Raw genomic sequence first — 14,107 nt, 5'->3', positions numbered from 1 at the left:
ATTTATTTATTTACTTACTTCATTTATATTCTGCCTTTCTCTCCTGTGGCTTATATTCTTCTCCTCTCCTCCATTTTCACCCTCACAACAGCCCTGTGAGGTAGTTTAGGCTGAGGCAGTGTGATTGGCCTGAGGTCACCCAGGCACAAGGGAGATTTGAACCTGGGTCTCCCAGATCCTTTCCCTACACTCTAATCATTCACCCCAACTCCCCTTGTAGCCCTGTGCACAGAAAAAAAAGCCCAAAGTTAAACACATTGATGAACCACTTATTACGGAAATTGGCCAAGCAGTTACAGTAAAGGGGAGGGCAGTGTGGTGACAACAAAACAATAACATTGGGGTGCTGTTTCTGCTGCATAGCAGGAGCTTGTGAAGGCACATTCAACTTGTGGATAACGAACCTGCAAACTGTGGGAAAGGGTGCCATGACAACCTGCAGAGAGGAACAGGAAAAGAAAGGAAAGTGGGACACCAGAGGGAGACAAAGGACCTCAGCGGACACAGATCAGCAATTTAGCACCACAGGAAGCTGAGCCAGTTCCAGAGAGATTGCAACAAACCCACAAAGAAGAAGCAGTTAGTGATGGGTGTCACCCTCCTGTTGGGCTAATAGTTATAATAATAGTAAAAGAGAGCGACAGACTCTGATCTGGAGAACTGAGTTTTATCCCCCCCCCTCCTCCACATGCAGCCAGCTGGGTGACCTTGGTCCTTGGGCCAGTCGCAGTTCTCTTGGAGCTCTCTCAGCCCCACCTACCTTACAAGGTGACTGTTGTAGGGAGAAGAAGGGAAGCAGATTGTAAGCCACTCTGAGATTCTGAGTGAAGGGCAAAGTATAAATCCAATTCTTCTTCTTCTCCTCCTCCTCCTCCTCCCAGTGACACAAAAAAACACTATAGCTTAATTGTCAGCCAATAAAAACTTCATCAATTGATCCTTGGCACATTTACGATAGTTTGCCAATGGTTTAAAATGTGAGAAAAGGGGTATCAGCAGCTGCTGCCTCTCTTCATCATACATAGGACAATGAAGAAATATATGGGCAGCTGACTCCACCTGATCCGACGCACAAAAAGAAATCCTCTGGTGCATGGGAGTCCGGGAATATCTACCAAAAAGGACTGCTGATGGGAGCGCATGGAAACGGGCTCTAGTAAATGCCCATCTATAATTAGGATTTTTTATAAATCCAAAATAAGATGCGGGTCTTAGGCTTGGTCCCAGTTTCAGTTTCTTGTAATAAAAAGGTAGGGCGTCATAATCATTTTGTGTTTCGATATCCTTAAATCTTTGAGAAATCAAACTCCTTGCAGACTTCTGCCCTCCCTCTAATAAATGTTCAGGGTCTAACCCAATTGATTTCAGTTTATCAACTACTTTATGAGACCATTTGGGGGTATGGAGTTGATGTCAAAAAATCAGGGATAAGCTCCAACGGGTTGAGATGAGTCTTAATCCAATAGTTACACCTCTGAATCCAGACATTCAATGTAACTGTAGATAAACCGGCTTCCTGTCTCAATATCAAACTTGGCGTACCTTTCGGGATATAAAAAAGTGCTCTAAGAAATTTCGATTGCACTACCTCCAATTCAATTTTACTCACAGACAATATTTGCGTTCCGTAAATCATCTGAGGGAGAACTTTGCTCAAATAAAATCTGAGAGCAGCCGGCACATACTGGGCTCCCTCTTTCCTAAAGAAGCGCAATATAGCATTTGCGCTCTTTTGTGCTGAACATGCTGTATATTGAATATGTCTGCCATTAAATGTAAAGGTTAATCCCAGATATTTAAAATTTTTAACCTGGTCTACCAGGACCCCATCCATTATCCATTTCATTTCTTTGTATTTTTTATGGAAACACATAATCTTTGTTTTTGAGTAATTTATTGCAAGTAACTCTTTTTTGGCATTGCGTGCTGAATTTTTCCATTGCCCTATTTAGACCCCCTCGAGATAATGAGAGGAGCACGGCATCGTCTGCGCACATTAGTACAGGAATCTTTCTTCCTTTGCCTAAAATAGGAGCTAAGCTGTCAGTTTCATGCAGGTGAGTTATCAGACAATTGACATACAAATTAAATAAAAAGGGAACAAGTAGCCAACCCTGCCTTACACTTTTTTGTGCTTGAATGGGTTTCGATAGTTTACCATCTGCAATATATCGTATTTGTAAAGCTGTGTTTTTATATAAATTAACCATCAACAGTAGTAATCTCTTGTCTATGGTAGTCTGATTTAATTTAGCCCATAATCTTTCCCTCACAACCGAATCAAAGGCTGCTTTCAGATCTATAAATGCAGCATATAAAACTCCCTTATGGTTATGCGTGTATTTTTGAACTAAATAATCTAGAACAAGACAATGATCTAATGTGGAACGGCCTTTTATAAAAAAAAAAAACCCTGTTCAGATTTAAGGATATAATCACTACCTGGGGCTTTTCCGCTTTTGAGGTTTTTAATATAAAATTAATATAAATTAATATAAAATTCCACCTCCTCAGATGAAACTGGATCCCAAGTTGTAGTAGTATTCAGATCCCTCAATGGGAAAGGTTCCCAGTTACCTCTTTTATATAGTTCTTCAAAATGATTTTCCCATATTTTTGCAGGGATTATATACTCCCTATCGGCATTACCTACTTTCTCAGCGCCTGCAACTATTTTCCAGAATCATTAGTGAAGGATTAGTTCGGTCCGGAATTTTAGGATTTATAGCTGTAATTCTCTATTGCCATGTTCTTATATTGTATTATCTTATATTATTTTGTATGCTGGTCTTATGACTGTTTTTTTTAATAAACTTCACTATACCTTAAAGCAACTTGCTATATGGAAAATATGGTGCCTCTACCTCAAAAAAACAGCTAACCCAGAGCCCCAGAAACCCATGGATCAATTCTCCATTATTGTCTATGGGAATAAGTCTCCATAGGGAATAATGGAGTTCCCAGCAGACATTTCCCTCCCTTCCCCCTGCTTTCTGATGACCCTGAAGCGGGAGGAGGGTCTCCAAACCGGGGGATCCTCTGCCCCCACCTGGGGATTAGCAACCCTATGAAATGGGTACAAGAATGACCTATGTGGTGGCTGGAGATCTGGGATTTCAAGTGATCTCCAGGTGGCAACTTTCAGTTTCCCCGGGGGGTGGGGGGGAGTGATGGCTTTAGAAGGGGGATTCTATGGCATTATACCTACAGCCCTCTGTTCCCCAAATGCAGCCTTCCCCAGGCTCCACCCCCCTAAATCTCCTGGTATTTACCATCCTGGACCCTACTTTCAAAGTTGGTGCGCTCCTAAATGAACAAGCCACCTCGAGCAGTTTCTCGGGGAGGGTCCCTTCTATATTTTCCATACAAATAAATAAGAATCAAATGTAACCAGGAGATGCTTGGAATGAGATTTGGGTATGAGTATGCTCCTGAAATTATCTATTGTTAATTTGGGAAAGGCCTAATAGATGAAGTTTAACCAGCTTCAGGATATAAGTCAGAGGTGGCCAAACTCGCTTAACCTAAGAGCCACACAGAATAAACATCAGATGTTTGAGAGCCTCAAGTCATGAGTGTCAGATGTTTGAGAGCTGGAAGGAAGGAAGGAAGGAAGGAAGGAAGGAAGGAAGGAAGGAAGGAAGGAAGGAAGGAAGGAAGGAAGGAAGGAAGAAAACAGATGAAGAGGTAGAAGGAAAGCAACTTTTACTTGAAATGCATTCTCCACGCCACTGGCTTGGCTTGTAGAAGTGCTTTAAAGAGAGAAGTGCCTACTCCAATACAGCCAACAGGGTTGTGGCGGGGGCTTTGAGAGCCACACAATATGTGTGAAAGAGCCACACCTTTGGCCAAACAGTTTGGCCACACCTGATATAAGCCTTTCCCCTCCAACTTGCTTGTATTGAAAAAGACACAGATTCTCCCAGCTGTGCTCATGTGGGCAGAGAAGTGAGAGCTAATGAGACTATTTGCCGAGTAAAGTGTTAATCTAAACCCTGATGCAGGGAAAGCATCTGCCCCTGCCTTTTGAACTTGTCATGGGGGTTCAAATGTTACCAGTCTTTAAGCTCCTATGCTATGTCTAGAGGAAACCTGAGTTAGCCAGTTTAAAAAGGATTTACTTATAATTTTCTGACCTTTTCAGTCTTTTAATGTTATCGCCCTCTGAGTATCCAAAGCACACAGACGAAGGACGCTTTAGAATCCACTTTGTTCTGAAACCCTTCACAAATATTAGATCATGACAGGAGTGGATTTTTCTGTTTGGATTTCTGATTGCTATTTAAAGGTTACCTGTCTACATCCCCACAAGGAAAAGGATGAGAGGAGAAAGAATGAAAATATAGTGTAACAAATGTTCTGTACCTTTGCTTTCCAGCACACACATCAGAGGGAGGTAGTAGTAAATGTGAATGGAAGAGCATGGGTTCCCCCCCCCCCTAATGTATTAGCCTCTGTTTCTGGCTGATAAAGCGTCAGAGTAGGACCTGGGAGAACCATGTTTGAACTGCTACTCTACCAGGGTCCATAGCAGGGGTAGCCAAACTTGCTTAACATAGGAGCCACATCGAATAAATGTCAGATGTTTGAGAGCCGCAAGGAAGGAAGGAAGGAAGGGTTATGTACTGAATTTATTGCTTTGCAGTAGCTTCGTGGGCATCTGGGCAACCGCAGGAAATGCTTTAGATGCTGATAGATTTGAACTTGGAACAGCAACCAATGAGCAGTCTTGGTGCGAAACTTGATTGCCATGATTTGGTATGGGAACCGGGGAGAGGTTTTTCTATTGCATGAATATAAGCGGGGTCTCGGCTCCATCGTGTTATCTTTTAGTATGTAGTAGCAATAAGGTATGTTCTGTGTTGAACTCTGCTGCGTCGAACTCACTATTAGGAAGGAAGGAAGGAAGGAAGGAAGGAAGGAAGGAAGGAAGGAAGGAAGGAAGGAAGGAAGGAAGGAAGGAAGGAAGGAAGGAAGTCTATATAATTTTGTTGGTTTTGAAGTTGCTGGTGGACTCGAATTTTCTTATCAATAAATGACAGCCACTGTCCTGCCTCCTTTGTTTTTGGCCTTTGAAAATGTAGTGAAGTCCGCCCTGACCTGGATAGCCCAGGCAAGCCTGATCTCCCCAGATCTTAGAAGCCAAACGCAGGGCTGACCCTGGCAAGTATTCGGATAGGAAACTTCCTTGGAATACCAGGGCTGGGACACAGAGGGAGGTATAACAAGCCCCCTCTCTGAAATGTCCAATCCTCAGTAGGGGTCGCTATAGGCATGAAAGCACATGGAAGGGAAGGGAGGAAGGAAGTCTATATAAACAGGGGTGGCCAGACTGTGGATCCAGAGCCACATGTGGCTCTTTCCAGGGCTAGAAAAATCCCAGCAGAAACTCCTTTGCATATTAGGCCACACCCCATGATGTCATCATTGTTTTGCACAGGGCTTTTTGTAGAAAAAGCTCAGCCAGAACTCATTTGCTGACACCAAGCCAGCTGGAACTGTGTTTCTGTGCATTCCTGCTAAAAAAAAAGCCCTGGCTCTTTTGCACATATTGAAGCCCCCACCGCCCCGTTGGTCAGCTTGGAGAAGCTATTTCTCTCTTTAAAGTTGGTGGTTTGGAGAATGCATTAAAGTTGCTCTCTTTTCACCTCTTCCTCCCCATCTATTTGCCTTCCTTCCTTCCTGCCTTCCTTCCTTCCTTCTCTCAGACATTTGATATTCACGTCTTGTGGCTCTCCAACATCTGATGTTTATTCTTTGTGGCTCTTACATTAAACAAGTTTGGCCACCCCTGCTATATAACAAAATGTAACTGAATTCATATTGAGATTTTTTTTTTTACTCTGTGAAAGGTTGAAATAATTAAATTTTGGAATTCTATAAGCAAGAGAGGAGAAATCTGTCTTCTGGAACCAGCAGAGAAGGGGAGAGACTTCTACAGATTTTCCAGCCCTCCAGCCAGTTGTGCCAAGAGCATCTGACACGAAAGCTTCTTTCTTGTTAGCATGGGAAATGATGTGTCTGCAGTCCAAATAAGTGGTTCCAAACCAACCAGACAGCCAAAGCACGGAGAACGACTCGATTCCACTCCTTTACCCCTACTTCGGTTATCCACTTAGTGAAAGGAAAAATAAATAATGTTTAGCGATCATGCTTTGGTCCTGTTAAATTGAGCTTAGTAGCCACAAATGAATCCTCTTGATGCAATTTTATGGAGGCTTTCTCCCAGTTTGCCAACATTATGTCTCCCAACCGGACTGTTTTGTATTTGCTGATTCCAATACTGTTAGAGTTATAAAGGGGCACTTAACACATAAAGCAGATTTGTGCCAGGAACCCTGCTGCATGATTTGCAAATGAGACGTAACCTGAGCAGTGCTTGAGGTCAACAAGAAAACTGAACTCTTTTAAGTTCCTGCTGCTTCTCCCCACTTTTAAAAAGCACATGAGGATGCCATTCACCCATAATTGGAGGACACATTATCTCAAGAGTTTGCAGCTTCCACAGCTGAGTTATAGTCCAATCCACCGTGGTTTTGAGAAAGGAACATTAGCCTGGTTGGTATGCAAATGACAACCGTTCGAGCAATTTCTAGAGGACATCTGGCGTGATGACTACAATCCATATCTTCGCAAAAATTTACTTTCAGGGGACTGGAATCCTGCAGACTCAGTGGAGGCTACATAGCGGGTAGCAGACTCCTGTGTGGCTGAAGCACTGGTGGTAGAATCTGGGCTGTAGCCAGGATTTCATGTTTGGTGGGGCCCACAGCAGGATTTGTTGTTTGGGGGGACCGGGGGGGGGCACCCAGTTTGGCAGCCCAGGGCTCTCGGCACTGTAAGCTGCCTTGAGTTCCACAAGCTAACTCCTTCATGCCTGGGCAGTTACAGCAGCTCTGTTCCCCCCACCCCTTTCTTATGTGGCCTTCTCTCAGAGAGCCAGAGACCTCTTGACTCTCTCCCTGCCCCCATTTGCTCTGCAAGGTGTGTTAGGGACAGGGAGAGAAAAAAGCAAAAAAGACCAGCAGCAATGCTGCTACTTGTTCAGAGTGGCAGTGAGCAAGGGGACAGATTGGGGGTGGGGCTGTGGCTCAGTGGTAGAGCATTGGCTTGGCATGGAGAAAGTCCCAGATTCATTCCCTGGCATCTCCAGTTAAAAATCAGATAGTAGGTGGTGCGAAAGACCTCTGCCTGAAGCCCTGGAGAACTTCTGCCAGTCTGAATAGACAATATTGACCACAATGGACCAATGGTCTGATCAGGGCTCCCCCCCCCAAAAAAAAGCCAGCAGAAACTCATTTGCATATTAGGCCACACCTCCTGATGTCACCATTGTTTCACGCCGGGCCCTTTTTTTAAGGAAAAGCCCAACAGGAACTAATTTGAATATTAGGCCACACCCCCTGATGCCAAGCCAACTGGAACTGTGTTCTTGTGAGTTCCTACTAAAAAAAAGCCCTGGATCTACTTCAGTATAAGGCAGATTCATGTTTGTGTGTTCAGAGCTCCAGATCAGAAATGCATCTACTCAGCTCTGACCTGAATTGCCCAGGCAAGCCCCATCTTCAGATCTCAGAAGCTAAGCAGGGTTGACACTAGCAGGTACTTGGATGGGAGACCTCCTTGTAATACAAGAGCTGGGAGGCATGGGCAGGTTTTTTTCAGCCAGCTCTCTGAATATCCTCCAAGCCCCCAGTAGGGGGCCAGTAATAAGAGGCTGGCATGACTTCCAGGTTCGCGCACACACAAACGTGAGCGCACATGCATGCACATTAAAAATTAAAAAACAAAAACAAAACCCCCCACCAAGAAACACTTCCACTCCAGTCAAAGTTCAGATTGGCATGGAACTGCCATATTCTTACTAACTGCTTCATCCATATTTTTTATAATTTCCCATGTTGACTCCTCCTCTTTTGTATATTTTCATAAGAACACAAGAGAAGCCATGTTGGATCAGGCCAACAGCTCATCCAGTCCAACACTGTGTCACAAAGTGGTCAAAACCCCCAAGTGCCATTAGGAGGTCCATCAGTGGGGCCAGGACACTAGAAGTCCTCACACTGTTGCCCCCTCCCAAAATGCCAAGAGTACAGAGCATCACTTGCCCCAGACAGAGAGTTCCAACAATAAGCTGTGGGCCGTGGCTAATAACCACTGATGGACCTCTGCTCCAGATGTTTATCCAATCCCCTCTTGAAGCTGGCTATGCCTGTACCTGCCACCACCTCCTGTGGCAGCGAATTCCACATCTTAATCACCCTTTGGTCGAAGAAGTACTTCCTTTTATCTGTTCTTTGTTCTTTGTACAAAGAGAGAAAAGGAAGGGGATTAGTCAGGCAATGTGACAGAGGGTCTTCAGGTGGAGCCTGGACATCTCTCAGAATTATAGCTGATCTCCAGACCACAGAGACAAGAACCCTTGGAGAAAATGGCCACTTTGGAAGGTAGACTTTATGACATTCTACCCTGCTGAGGCCCTCCCCTTCCCAAATCCCATGGTCCCCAGGCTCCACCCCCAAATCTCCAGGAACTTTCCAATCCAAATTTGGCAACCCTAGAGCCAATTTGGTGTAATGGTTAAGTGTGTGGACTCTTATCTGGGAGAACCGGATGATTCTCCACTCCTCCACTTGCACCTGCTGGAATGGCCTTGGGTCAGCCATACCTCTTGCAGAGTTGTCCTTGAAAAGGCACCTGCTGTGAGAGCCCTCTTAGCCCCACCCACCTCACAGAGTGTCTGTTGTGGGGGAAGGAGATAAAGAAGATTGTAAGCCACTCTGAGTCTCTGATTCAGAGAGAAGGGCAGGGTATAAATCTGCAATTCTTCTTCTTCTTCTTCTAGCTTTTGCAGAGTTCTCAGCCACATCTGTGGAGGAGATCCCAATAAACGGCCAGATCAAATCCAGACTAAATCCAAGGTATTATTTCTCTTCTTAGCAGCTCAACAGCTCTGGAGCTTTCGTTTGCCAAAATTCCTGCAGCCGCCCAGTCCCTGAGCAATGCCTCATTAATTTTCCACAACAAGTATCCAGCAACAGAGGTGCACTGTTGATTTGCTGTTTTGACTCTGTACAAAGATTCTCTGGAGCAAGACTAATTATTATGGGATTTAAAACTCATCCACTTTGTTAGGAAGTGGACTATTTATCAATCCCATATGCATCTGATTTGAGTGACATCGATATACATTTCATGAACATCTAGTGGTTTGGGCAAGGCTCCAGATTTGAGCTTGCATATCTGGGCTGGTTAGACATGATATCTAAGCTATTTCTAACCCAACCCTAAATGTAACCCTAACTCTAATCCTAACCTAACTGTGACTCAACCTTTAACCCTAACCTTAATCCTAGAGGCCCATACACTGTAATGATTCCCATAGGCCATAATGCAGAATGGAAAAACATCAAAAACTGTTTCCCATCAACTTTTAGTATGATATGTATCATACCTTTTAGTATGATATGTAACCTACTTCTAACCCAACCCTAAATGTAACCCTAACTCAAACCCTAGCCTAACTGTGACTCAAACCCTAACCCTAGGCACCCAATCACTGTAATGATTCCCATAGGCTATAATGGAGAATGGAAGAACATCCAAAACTTTTCCCCATCAACTCAATACCTTTTAGTATGATATGAAAGCTACTTCTAACCCAACTCTAATTCTAACCCTAACCTAACTGTGACTCAAACCATAACTCTAACTCTAATCCTAACCCTAGGGTCCCATTCACTGTAATGATTCCCATAGGATGTAATGGAGAATGGAAAAACTTCCATATTTTTCCCCATCAAGAGTATTCCTTTCAGTTTGATGTAAAATATACTTCTTACCCAAACCTAAACTTAATGCTATCTTAGCCAGAACCTAACTTTGAACCTAACATCCAGAATGTTTTCCCATGAACACAATACCTTTCAGTGTGATATGTAAGCTACTTCTAACCCAACCCTAAACCTAACCCTAACCTGTGACTCAAACTGTAACCCTAACCCTATGTGCTCATTCAGTGTAATGATTCCCATTGGGTATAATGGAGAATGGAAAAACATCCAAAACTTTCCCCCATCAACACAATACCTTCAGTATGATATGTAAACTACTTCTAACCTAAACCTAACTCTAACCCTAGCCTGTGACTCGAACCGTAATCCTAACCCTAGGGGCCCATACACTGTAATGATTCCCATAAGCTATAATGGAGAATGGAAGAACATTCAAAACTTTCCCCCATACCTTTCAGTATGATATGTAAGCGTCTTCTAACCTAACCTTAAGCCTAATCCGAACTCTAACCCTAACCTAACTGTGACTGATACTGTAATCCTAACCATAACCCTATCTTTTTGTAGCAGGAACTCCTTTGCATATTAGGCCACACACCCCGGATGTGGCTGATCTTCCAAGAGCTCACAGGGCTCTCAGTACAGGGTCTACTGTAAGCTTCAGGAGGATTTGCTACATCAGGGGGGGAGTGGCCTAATATGCAAATGAGTTCCTGCTATTAAAAAAGCCCTGTATAACGCCATATGGCCCACCCTCCAGGGCTCCCATTTTCTCCAGGGGAACTGATCTTAGTGGGCCAGAGATCAGCTGTAATTCTGGGAAGTCTGCAGTTCCCACCTGGAGGTTGGCAAATCCTAGCACGTTACAGTTGGTGAAAGGGAAGTGATATTTTGAGTGGTTTAGTAGCAGGATGAAAAGAGGTCTCAATAGACAGAGGGGAATTTTAAAAGGAGACTCAAAAAGGTTTATAAGAAATGACAAAACCAATTTGTGTGCTGGAAATCAGAATAAAAGGTAACAAGAAGTTTGATGTCCGTCAAACAGAAGGATTATCCAGGGTATTTTTTAAAAAACAGCAAAATGATTGCTGTCCGATGCGCACTTAGCATTCTGAAGGCTAGGAAGGGAGACGGAAATGAAAGACGGTCAAGTCAGAGCCAAGTGCAAAAACAAGATCCGTCTTCATGACAGCGGGCAAGCCCAATGGAAACATATCCTCTGTAAACACAGAAATAAAACACCCAGCGGACTGTACTCCTAGACGGTGCTGTCGCTGTAGGCCTGCTTCAGTAGTAGAACATCAGAGATGAATGGCACTGATGTTCCTCAAGGGTTTAGCTCCGGCTCAGTGCAACGGCTCACCAGCTCCGGCAGAAATGTGTGCAACAAATCAGGTTAGGGTTGGCGTATCCGAATTCATCAGAGTCTGATGACTTGATTTGCAGATTATTCTTTAATGATGTTAACGATGGATTTAAGGATGCCAGCCTCCAGATGGGACTTGGGGACCTCCTGGAATTACAGCTCATCTCCACAATACAGAGAATAGTTCCCCTGGAGAAAATGACTGCTTTGGAGGGTGGAATGACCTATGGCATTGCACCCCACCAAGGTCTTCCCCAGGCTCCATCCCCAAACCTCCAGCAGTTTTCCAGCCTGGATTTCATAACTCTATTCCCCATTTTCCACCAGTGGGCAGCAGAGGCTCGGCAGCCCCAGCTTTACCCCAACCTCACACACATTAGGTGCATCCAGCAATAGGCTATTTGATCCGTCCAGCCCAGCACTATCTACCTGCACTGATAGCTGCTTTTCATTAACAATGCAGAGGTTCTCTCTCTGTCCATGGGGTGGTGGTGGTATAGAATCATAGAGTTGGAAGGGACCTCCAGGGTCATCTAGTCCAGGCCCCTGCACAATGCAGGAAACTCACAAATACCTCCTCCTAAATTCACAGGATCTTCATTGCTGTCAGATGGCCATCTAGTCTCTGTTTAAAAACCTCCAAGGAAGGAGAGCCCATCACCTACTAGGAAGTCTGTTCCACTGAGGAACTGCTCTAATGGTCAGGAAGTTCTTCCTAATGTTGAGCTGGTAACTCTTTTGATTTAATCTCAACCCATTGGTTCTGGTCCTACCTTCTGGGGCCACAGAAAACAATTCCACACCATCCTCTATATGAGGGACAGCATTCCCCAGTCTAAAAAGAACAAGCAACAGGTTCTAGGAGTAGGGCAACTTCTGTGAGAGCTCTATCATCTCCACCCAGCTCACAGGGCATCTGTTATGGGGGAGGAAGGTAAAGGAGATTATAAGCAGCTTCAGGGCTTTTTTTGAGCAGGAATGCTCCAGCTGGCTCGGCATCAGGGGATGTGGACTAATATGCAAATGTGTTCTTGCCTGTGTGAAACAATGGTGATGTCAGGGTGTGTGGCCTAATATGCAAATGAGTTCCTGCTGGGCTTTTTCTACAAAAAAAGCCCTGAGCTGCTTGAAAGGGCAGCTTCTGTGAGAGCTCTTTTAGCCCCACCTACCTAACAGGGTATTTGTTGTGGGGGAGGAAGGTCAAGGAGATTGTAAGCCACTCTAAAACTGAGATTCAGAGTGAAGGGCAGGGTATAAATCTAATATCTTCTTCCTCTTCTTCTTCTAGGGTTGCCAACCACCTATTGGGGCCTCAGGATCTTTTGGAGACCAGTTCCTCTGGAGAACATGGCTCTTTTGGAGGGTCCCAACTCTGACTTGGGAAATTCCTGGTGATTTGGGGGGCGGATCCTGAGGAGGCTGGGTTTGGGGGAGGGGATGATTAGTCTAATCAGTGGGGTATAATGATTAGACTCCACTTTCCAAAGCAGTTATTTCCTTCAGGCGAACTGATCTCAGTCACCTGGGGATCAGTTCTCTTCCCAGATCTCCAGCCGCTGCCTGGAAGTCTCTCCCCTTGCCAAACCCCACCCCCACCAGGTTCCATGCCCCCAAATCTCCAGGAATTTCCCATCCTAGAGCTGGCAACCGTATCTGGGACATTTCCTTGATGTCAAAAAGTCAAGTGGAGACTTGGCAACTGTAGGATTGGAACTGAATTAAAGTATCACAATAAGAGAGCCTTCGCATCTGTTTCTCTTCTGCTGCTGTAAGCTGCTATCAGGAGCAGTAGACCGGGCTGGAGATGGAAGAGAATTGTTCCTGATGTACTTTCACCGATGTGGTGTGGACTAACCAGTAATTATAGCTGTTGATGTCTTCGGCCTGGTGCCCAAAAGGTAATAGTGTGGGTAATCGCTCTGCTCGTTAACCTACATTTCCCAGCTCAGATAGAAGCAGCTAGCTATTCAGGACTGAAAAGCATTTCAGAAAGCCAAGCAATCCTAAGACAAATAGGGCTTGTTTGATAAATGGACAGCAATAACAGCATAGCTTAGTCTTGGAAGCCAAGCAGGGCGGATGCTTGGGAGGGAGAGCACCAAGGAAGGCTCCGCAGAGGCAGGCAGTGGCAGAGCACCTGTTTCTCCCTTGCCTTGAAAGCCCCTTGCTGGGGTGGCCATAAATCAGTTACAGATCCAGTGTTATGGGACTCAAAGTGATGTCAAAAATGGGGAAATGGCTAATGAAAAGCTCAAGAGGCCTCGCTGCGTGACAGAGATTGACTATTTTCAATGCTGATGAACAACTTGTAATGGTTTCCTCAGGTTTTATTAATGCATACACCTACAGTCCTCATTTAGCTTGGACAAGGGTTGCCAGGTCCGTGTTGGCGAATATCTGGAGACACAGGGGGTGGAGCCAGGTGGGTGGGGTTTGGGGAAGGAGGGGCTTCCGCATTTATTCATTTCATTTAATCAGATGTATGTCCTGCCCTCAGGGCAGCTAACAACATAAAAACAACATAAAATATTTAAAAATAAAATATACAATAAAATAATTTCTATTTTATAGACATTAAAAGTCCAAGATGCATGTTGATGTTGTAGTTATTCTGATGTTTCTAGATCCAGGGGGGCAGTAGCGCTCCAGGTATGGAGCCAGCTGCTTTATCCGCCTAAGGTGGTAAAATGCGGATTTGGCAGTGGCTGCTATCCTGGAGCATGGTACAATGCCAGAGTCCACCCTTCAAAGCAGCCATTTTCTCCAGGCGAGCTGATCTCTGTTGGGCAAAGGCCCTGATGAATGCTGCAAAAACTGTGGAAATGTCTGGGTTAAAAATGAGGGTTGCCAACCAACGTTCTCTAAGCTGCAGAGTCTCGTGAGTAAAAATTCTACTTTGTGTGCTACTGGCATTAAAGTTGTGAGTTGCTGCATAAATTAGTGTGCT

This window comes from Heteronotia binoei, chromosome 4 (assembly GCF_032191835.1).
Source record: "Heteronotia binoei isolate CCM8104 ecotype False Entrance Well chromosome 4, APGP_CSIRO_Hbin_v1, whole genome shotgun sequence".
Lineage (NCBI taxonomy): Eukaryota > Metazoa > Chordata > Lepidosauria > Squamata > Gekkonidae > Heteronotia > Heteronotia binoei.
This window is presented reverse-complemented; position numbering follows the sequence as displayed.